Genomic DNA, 9,749 nt, shown 5'->3' on the forward strand with positions numbered 1-9,749 from the left:
TTGAACGGAATCTAGAGAATAGTTGCCTATAAACAGATTTTTGGTCAGGTAACGCCAAAATGCAGCTATGAATAATGCAGGTAACTAGAAATTACTGTATTTAATAAATCAAAAATAAACAAAGCCGATTGAATTTTCCGTCTATGCTCAAGGGTTTGCAACCCAAGCAACAGACATTTTGATATGTAAGTGGAGGAACCAACGAACTGCAATGATCTTATAGCATATTTGACAAATACTCGCTGAACTCTCTCAATACGAGAAATATGGTTTTTACTATGTGGATACCATATTAGGTGTGTTCGTTTACTCAACAATTTGTACAAATTTGTACAAGTTCAGTAACTTCTTGTAATCGGCTAAGGTCTTTTGCATTGTACTGTAGAGTACACGAACAACATCCAGTAACAATTTGTACAAATTTTGAGTAAACGAACACACCTATTATTGAGGCATATTAAATTTTAGATCAGGCATACGCCGTGAAAATTACTTTCAGAGTATGAGGATCTGTAAAATCTTTACCGTTTCGCTTTATGAAAGCTAGCATTTTATATGTTTTAGGGAGTATGTAATCAATGTGGAGTAAAAATGTCATTGCTGAATCAAAGATGACCCCGAGATCGCGAATTGAAGTGACAGTTGTAATTGTATTCTCACCCAATGTAAAAGAGCAATGAATAGGATGACGTAATTTATTAGAAGATAAATGAAAGCATTTGGACGCATTTAATGGTAATTTATTTTTCCGACACCAATCATAGAAATTATTCAAGTCTGATTGAATATAAACAGCGTCAAGTACAGAATTTACTTCTGAGAAAATCTTAAGATCATCCGCATAAGGAAAAACTTTGACCTATGAAAACATATTGAAACATCATTAATGAATAAATTAAAAAGGAGAGGGCCTAACACACTCCCCTGAGGAACTCCAGATGTTTGTATATGTATATGAATATGACAAATTCTGTTAGATAAATATGACTCAATCCACTTTAAGAAGATAGAATGAAATCCGATACTTTTCAATTTAAGTAATAAAATTGTGTGCGATACCTTATCAAAGGCTTTAGAAAAGTCAGTATAGATAGTTTCCAACTGACTTCCCCGCTCCAACGTTGATAAACAAAGTTCACTAAATGTTGCCAAATTAGAAACGGTTGATCTGCCCGAAAAGAAACCATGTTGATTAGGCGATATTATCGATTTGGTTAGAAAAAAATATTTTTTTGTATATGATATGCTCAAATACTTTAGAAATTGAAGATAATTTTGAAATTGGTTTATACGCCGTAACATCATGTTTATTGCCATCTTTAAACACGGGCGTAATTTACGCTGACTTCCAACGGTCAATGAATGTACCTTCTGTGAGGGAAAAATAAAAATGTAAGAAATAGCAAAACTAAGACTAACACTACACTTTTTCAAAAAATGAGCACAGAGCCCATCTGAATCTACTTTGGTGCCATTTTTCATTTCACTTTCTTTATTAAATAAGTATTGTTTGTATAAATGCTTATTTAAGATATTAAATTCACGTTGGTAATGATGAAACATTTCCCTATCATCAGGAGTGTTCGATCTTACAAATCTTTTTTGAAATTTATTTCGAAGATTTTTAATTTTTTTTATGATTTTTATTGTACCAAGGCTGCTTATAATGCTTATCTTTCTTACGTGGTACGTGCTCATTATGTATAGTTAAAACTTTATCAATGAAAATATTATAGCATTGTTCTGTAGAACGTTGCGCAAACAAGGTTTTCCAATTAACCAAGAGCAAATTAGAGTTTAGAATTTCAAAATTACAACTATTGAAATTAAAGGCTGGCGTGATATTATTAGAATGACATTTAATGAATTCAAAGGTATTAATTTCCAGTGAGAGTGGATTATGATGAACATTAGATGGAGGTAAGGGCGTTAATGACTCATACAATCTATATATAATGTCATCGGAAACAAAAATCAGATCAAGGAATCTGTTCAGTTTATTTGAAACGTGATTAATTTGATTTAAATTAATTGCCAAAAGAGCATCAATAAAATTAATTTTATATTCTTTTATAACGTTAATAGGAGACAGAGCCTCATTGCGTACGAACTGAACCCATGAGATATTGGGCAAATTAAAATCACCCAATATACACATTATGTCATTAAGGGAATCCCCATCTAATTTTGAGATATTAGCTAAATGTTCATCATACAAAACGCCTACGCTACCAGGGGGTATGTATATATGAATACATACAATAAGTTGATTTAGAAGACCATTATGGTCATTAATAATACATAGCGATGATTTATACTTATTTCTCACAGCTACAAGCACTGCACCACCTCTTGTACAACCAGTAAGTACAGCATTTCTGTCTTTTCTATAGACATTGTATAATTTAGCATTAGAAAAATCATCATTCAGCCACGTTTCAACAAGTACAATGATGTCAAAATCGCATTGTTAAAAAAATTGATATACATCTTTAGATTTAGTACGCAACCCTGATACAATTCTGGTAGTATACTCTTAAACCATTGATGGAGTTAGCTAACTTTGATGACTCGGTGCTGGATTTTTGTGAAAATTTATAAATGGACGCACCTTAATATCCATTGCCAAAAATTTGGATCCAAAATACGATTGTAAAAGCATGATGTTACTCCAAATTTAAAGTTAACTCTCTTTAGGTTGGCAGTATCAGCATCTTTTTTATTAGCTTAAAACACTGCATGTGCTCAGTTTCGATATTAGATTTTGTTCGTACATATCAGATACTTCATTGTATCAGATACTTCATTAGCAACATGTTCATTACCATACATGTTAGCTTCACACATGTCAGCATTATTATCACCTTCAGTCACTGCAGTATGTGTTGATGACAAAGATGAACAAGACAACGCGGGAAGAATTACTTTTTTATTTTGTTCGACCATTCTATGTTGAGTTTTTGATGCTTCATTAGATGCAACAACACTATTTAGATGAGTACCAACATTTGTGTTTTCTTTGACGATCTTGCTTATTACATTCCATCATACTTTGCTTCATTTCAAGCAACTGAGCAGATACTGTTGTTTTGATGAATTCTCGCATTTCTCTCACTTCATTTGTTAAGGATGAGACTGCAAAAATAAGACTTGATGTCACTTTTAGCCACTGGTGTGCACGGCCATCCACTGGTGGTTTCTGTAAAATACTCTTAATTTAATTAATTCAACAAAACTTGGGCGTTTAAGTATTTTTTGTAAAAATTCTTTAATAATTCATTTGTAGCACGATTTTAGGTAACATTAGTGCTTAAAAATGTCGAAATATGCAATGAAACAATAAGAAAAATTAAATATTAATTCTCCCTTAAATTTTCTCTTTTCCTATTTTGCTCACCATTGTTTTAGGCAATGGTGCACAAGAAGAGAATGCTATTTTGGGTTTTTGTATGGGAAAGAGAGTTGTAGTTAACTTTTTCGTAAAGACGCGTGCATGGCTGCTTTTAGGCAATCATTGCAGTTGAAGACGATATTAGAGTTGTTCATAAAAGCTTCAGCGAATTTATCTTCAATTTTGGAACAGATTAAATGATACTTTGCTCTGCATAAATGACAGGCAATAAATTTAGATTTAAGTGAATTGAAACACTTTGCGCAGAGTGTGTTTGCAGGAGGACCCATTGCACACAACCGTACAAACAAGCAGTCAAACAGACAATAAGTCTGTCTGTTTACTTTCCTAGCAAGAATTGTCCAGCAAGAACTTTCATAGAGAGTAAGGGGTTTTTATTCTCTTTTGCTAGAAAATTGCAAAAAGTAAACAGACACCTTCCCAGCAAAAACAAGCAATCGATCAGCTGGCTTGCCAAAACAGAACAATTTGTCCGCCAATAAAGGAAGCAAACACGCTGTATTTTATTAAAAATAAAAAAGAAAAGGAAACAAAAAAGTATTTTTCCACTTTACAAATTTGTTCTCCATAAAACAATACAATTAGACTATGTTATTTCCACAATAAAATAGTTTTTAATTTTCACAAACATAAATCAACAAAAAACTAAAAACAGATGATTGACTGTTTCCAGGAAGAAGAAGAATTGCTAGTGGTTGCTAGAAGACATTTGCCCAGCAGGAATTTGCAAACTCTCAGTGAAAGAACTGTCAAAATGCCTCTTTCGAATCGCTCTCTTTTGCTGGTTTTTTGTGTTAACAGACGACTTCCAGCAACAATTGGTACAAGTTGTTACAAATTTTAGGGTTACCAGATAGACCTAATGTTGATGTTAATTGTGTTGTAGAGTTGTACTTTCTAGCTCTTTTAGCTGATCGCTCTTTTTAGTTCAGCTCTTTTCAACGAACTAGGTCGCTCTTTTAGTTCAGTAGTTCAATCGTTCGTCGTAAACAGCGTTGTCAGTATTGGGGATTTTTCCCCAATTTGGGGAATTTTTATTTGAAATGGGGAAAAAAAATTCGACTTGGGGAATTGGGAAAATGTTGAGGAAATCTGAAAAATATTTGGGGATTTTTGGGGAATTTCTTTTTTGACTAATTACTTCAGATTATCTGTTTTTTTTTTTAATTTCAGTACGTGAATAGTAGTAATTGGTTTGAAGTGTTATCATGCGGTTCGACGACTGACAGCGTACTAGAACAGTGGGTTGAATTGAAATAACATTTTCCATCATTTATATTGCTGAAGTGGACTTAACTGAAGAAATGATTTCTGGATTGATGGGCAATGATGAAATTAAACTTTATTTAACATACATGGCTCCAATTATAAAAGGGATAAATATGCTAAGGCCCGTTGTTGTATCCTTTTTGTATTTAAATGTTGGCCGATATCGGACCGATAACCCGTTTTTTATTCCTACAAGTTTGCTTTAATAATAAGTGTCAGATAAACTAAAAGGAACTTTGTGTTCCTTTTAAAATTTAAAGTGCGCCCAAAAACAAGAAAAAAATTACAGCAAATTCAATTCAACCAATCCGATTTCAATAAATTTGATGTATACAGACTGTTTTGCTGGAAATGGAATGGAAGATGTAAAAACAAATCCCTGGTAAGGTATAACAAAAAGGGATTTTAAAGAAAATATGTAAGAACGGACCTTAATCTAAATTTTTAAACCGATGCACTTTGCTAATATGCATTTTTTCTGTGCACTCGAATGTTGAAACCATTTATAAAAAAAATTAAGAAGATATTGAAAAAATAGTGGAATCGATCGAAAACGACTCGGCATATTTACCATGAGGAGCCATGGATCTAGGCTTCAATTTTGACTTGTATATATTTTTTTTTTTTTTGAGTAAACGCTGTTTATACAAATGCTGAAGCCGATGCCTACAAATATGCAATTTCTTAAATTTACAAGCAATTTTACCTCAATATTTGCAGCAATTAATGGGTCAACACAATTTTAGCTCTAAACGAACGTTTTTATGTAAAACCAGTTGTCAACACAAAAATCTCCACGGATGTTTACGAATAAATAATCAGTTTTCTAACTATTCCATTTGTTTTAGAGATTTTGACCCACCTAAGAAATGTTACAACTCTTTCATTATAAAAATTCACATAAATCCAATGAGATGTTTCTGAATCACTTGAAAGTGAAGTTTTCAATATCGTTAGTTTAATGCATATATAAGTGTCATGGTAGAACAAGAAAAGGTAGCAGCAATACCCAGCTGACTGAACTGGGCTGTAATGTTAGTGTCAAATTCCATACGACATTTTATATATTTATTTCTATGTTCAATGTATATTAGGGATATATATTTTTTGAAGAACAAATTTATTCATCTGAAAAAAACTTTTTCCCATAAAGATTCCTTCATATCACTGACATGTAACTTCCTTCAAGTCCGAACGACATGCCGCACACTAAAACACCGCTTATAGAGGCGGTAAAACTATTGTTAATATGTGTGGTATTTTGTTAAACTTGAAAAGAATAAAGCCCTAATAAACATGTGCTTTTTTGTTTTCAAAAGCAAACGATTGAAACAGCTTCTCTTTTCTCAATGAATTACCAGCGACCCCAAACATTTTTGCAAGAAGTCTACTTTCTGCGAGAAATTAAGCATTTAGTGGAATGAAATGGAAACATTCAAATTGAAAATCTAACGAGTTTTCATTCATGTTTTTCAAAATATTAAATCAAATGTGAAAAATTATTAGTTTTTTAAATTCCAATAATTTATAGACATTTCCTTATTTTGTTTACATGTACATTGACATTAACGTTTACAAACAAAAACAAATTCCTATGTGGTTGTTGTTGAGTTGTATTTGTGTAGTATTTACTTTACCTGGTTTGTTCTACCATGATATAAGTGTATAGAATAGTTTACAAGTTTAATGATATTTATTTCAATATTAAAATAAAACTACTTTTGATTTTTTTGTAATTATTTGTTAAACAATTTTTGGGGATTTTTTTGAGGAAATTCAATAAAATCTGGGGAATTTTGGGGAAAAGTTATGGACAAGTTGGGGAAAAGAGGCTAAAAAATACTGGCAACGCTGGTCGTAAAGCTTTCGTCATTCAGCTCTCTTTTTGTTCTATCGTTCACCGGGTCTGACTCGTTCGCTTGCAAGTTCGTTCATTTGTATACAAACACATGTATACATACATATGTATACCGAAAAGGAACAAACAACAGGAGAATATTTCGAAGAACTCAGCAACGAAAGAAAATAGCTTTGGTGTGACTAAAAAGCAAATTTGGAATTTTAAAACTTTAAATTTGTAATTATTTAAGTTTAAACATACACTAGCGGTCATCTGAATAGGTTTGATTTTTTTCTTTTTATATGTTAAGGTATCTTCTGATGTGTTCGTATAACAGATCCATACTACTTGGTTTTTGAGAGTCCTATACTATGCCAACATTCCCAAGAAAAAACTTGTCGTCGATGAAACATTCTTCCAGACAAATTTTCGAACATTTATGATACATGTGGTCAACTATGGTGGATTTGTAAGCATAATAATACTTAAATTTGTACTGCAAGGATAGTTAAAAAATGAAACTTGAACTAAAATACCAACTATTTTCAATGACCTTTCTATTTTATCGATCCTAATAATATGGCTACACTTGGTATTTGTTTTCAGACAATTTTCAAAGCTCAGAAGAGATCTAACGAAATCATAAAGTCATTTAAAGCAAGTTTATAAAACGTTTTTGCTTGAATATTTCTTGATTTTATCAGAAAGTTCTTGGTAACTTTTCCATGATGAGAATTGAACCCACGTTCCAAATAAAGCGGGTCAAATTTGTTGTAGGATTTATCAGAATGTTCCATTGTACTAAACTAAACCAAAAATCTGAGCAATAATTGCTTGGGTAGTACAATTTTTCAATTTTTTTGATTCAAACCTATTCTGATGATCGCAAAAATTGGACACTTTTTTGTACATTTTTTATTATAATTGGGATATTTTTCGAAAGTATGGCAACACCGTCAAGTTTTTTCTTGGGAATGTTGGCATAGTATAGGACTCTCAAAAACTAAATAGTATGGATCTGTAATACGAACACATCAGAAGATACCTTAACATATAAAAAGAAAAAAAATCAAACCTATTCAGATGACTGCTAGTGTAAATGAAAATATTAAAATTAAAAAAAATTACTTAAAGTAAAGTTGTGTGCACATATATGCGTATAAAATACAAAATGTAAACAAAAATATTACCTTTACAAAGTCATCAGTTAACTCTGACGACGGCGTCACATTATGGTATGTGAACGACGTGCTGAATCGTTCGTTCTTTGATCGTTATTTTATCTTTCGGTCGGTGCTCAGAGAACTACTGAACTATAATGAACTATATGGACTAATCTAGTTCGTACGCTCTTTTCAATGAATCGTTTAATTGAACTAGTTCGTTCGTGAACTATACAACTCTAATTGACATAGAACAAGATCTATTTAACAGGTCACGTAAGTAGCACAACAACAACTCTATTTTGGCCGAAAATTCTTCAATATGTCAAAATGTTTGTTTATGTTTTCATACAATTTATTCACAATAACAAAATATTTGACAGATTGAAACCAATCAGCTGGCCGTTTTACGCCACCTTATAATTTCATCATGACATAGAATTATTCTTGAATAGATCCTTGAATTCATAAATTTCGTTTCTGATACCATTACATGAAATGTTCCTCCTTGGTTGCGATTTTAAATTAACTGCAATCTGTTAAGGGTAATGTTTCTATATAAAGTTTCGTAAACATTAGCTGTGTTCCAGAACTAAAAAGTTTTTACAATTTTTACGACTTTTACACATTTTACTCGAAAAAGCGTTCCCGTACACAAAAAAGTGGTAAAATGTTCACTTCTCTTTAAACAAAAATGGCGCTGAATGACGCTCTCTTTAAAAACTTTTTACACGACAAATTTGGGCGAGTAAAAAAATAGTAACATGGTTGCCGGCATCTGATTGGCTGATACGCCGACTTTGACATTTGTTCCAGTTTTTTTTACGTATTTTCCATTTTTCCGTTCCCGAACTATTTCAAAAAACTTGTGTGTGAGAACAAATTTTTTGCAGTTCTCTCTTTTACGAGTTTTACTATTAAAAAGTACGGGAACGAAGCTATTTTTTTGTTGAATGCATTTTGTCTAGTCTCAGTTGTATTTATGTCTTTGAATTTTTGTATTCATGTACACAATATGTTTTTGCAAAAGTATGAATGCTTTTCCATGGTATAAGTAAAGAGGTAGGTTTAAATGAAAACAATCTATAGAGCCCTGCTTTTTCCTGAATTCCTATTACTTCAAAATTAGTAAACAAAAAAGCAACAAGTGGGTTTGTTTATAATACCTTATTTTGAACATTTTATAAAAAACGCGAAAAATGAATGAAGTGTCAAGGTTTCTCCACATAATCGAATTGTGGATATTATGAAATGATTGTTTCAATGCAAAGCTGAAGAATTTCTTCCATAAAAATATTCTAAAAACAATTTTAAAAATCATTGAATTCAATTGTTTTTAAAATTGTTTGGCATATTTTTCAAACAATACACACACATACACAGATTGTGTACTTTGTTTTGACATTTTAGGAATACTCGAATGAAAAAAATTAAATTGACAGAAAGCTTTAGCTAACCTTTCTTATTAAACCATGTGCTTTTCTAAAATACAAAAATAAATTTTCTAGTTTCCCCCACATTCACCATTATTTTTTTTTTCTGGCAAAACCAGGTTTTGTGCTTTGCCTATAAAGATGTGGGGGATTTGCTTCTATTGTTTTTGTCGTTCCTCCCCTCCATCGTATCTACGCGCACATTGACTCCGTGTCAACAAAGCACAACAGCCTAAAGCAGCATCCGGCAAAAAGGGCACACGTGCCCTTGATGAGAATAATAACAGAACAACCACCATTCAGTCTTCGTTCAGAAGTCGATGAAGAAGGTTCTGCTGTCGCTTGTTTCAATGATTCTTAGTTTTAGCAATGCATTAACGCACACGCTGTTTGTGGAGAGAGCGAGAGAGAGAGTCGTATCCGTGAGACCCCAGCCAACAATTTTTGCAGAGATCGTACCGAATTCGGATGTATTTTCTGTACAAATTTCCATTTCTGATGCCGTAATCGCATGCAAAACAGGTCCGAATTTGTGTGAAGCGGTTCGCAGAATTCGGAACGTTTTGTCGGTGTAGAGCAATTTATGGAAATTCGAAGGTAAATTCTGATATTTGCCCGAAATTCGGCCAGAA

Source organism: Musca autumnalis, unplaced genomic scaffold (assembly GCF_047663935.1).
Source record: "Musca autumnalis isolate F117 unplaced genomic scaffold, ASM4766393v1 scaffold_2, whole genome shotgun sequence".
NCBI lineage: Eukaryota > Metazoa > Arthropoda > Insecta > Diptera > Muscidae > Musca > Musca autumnalis.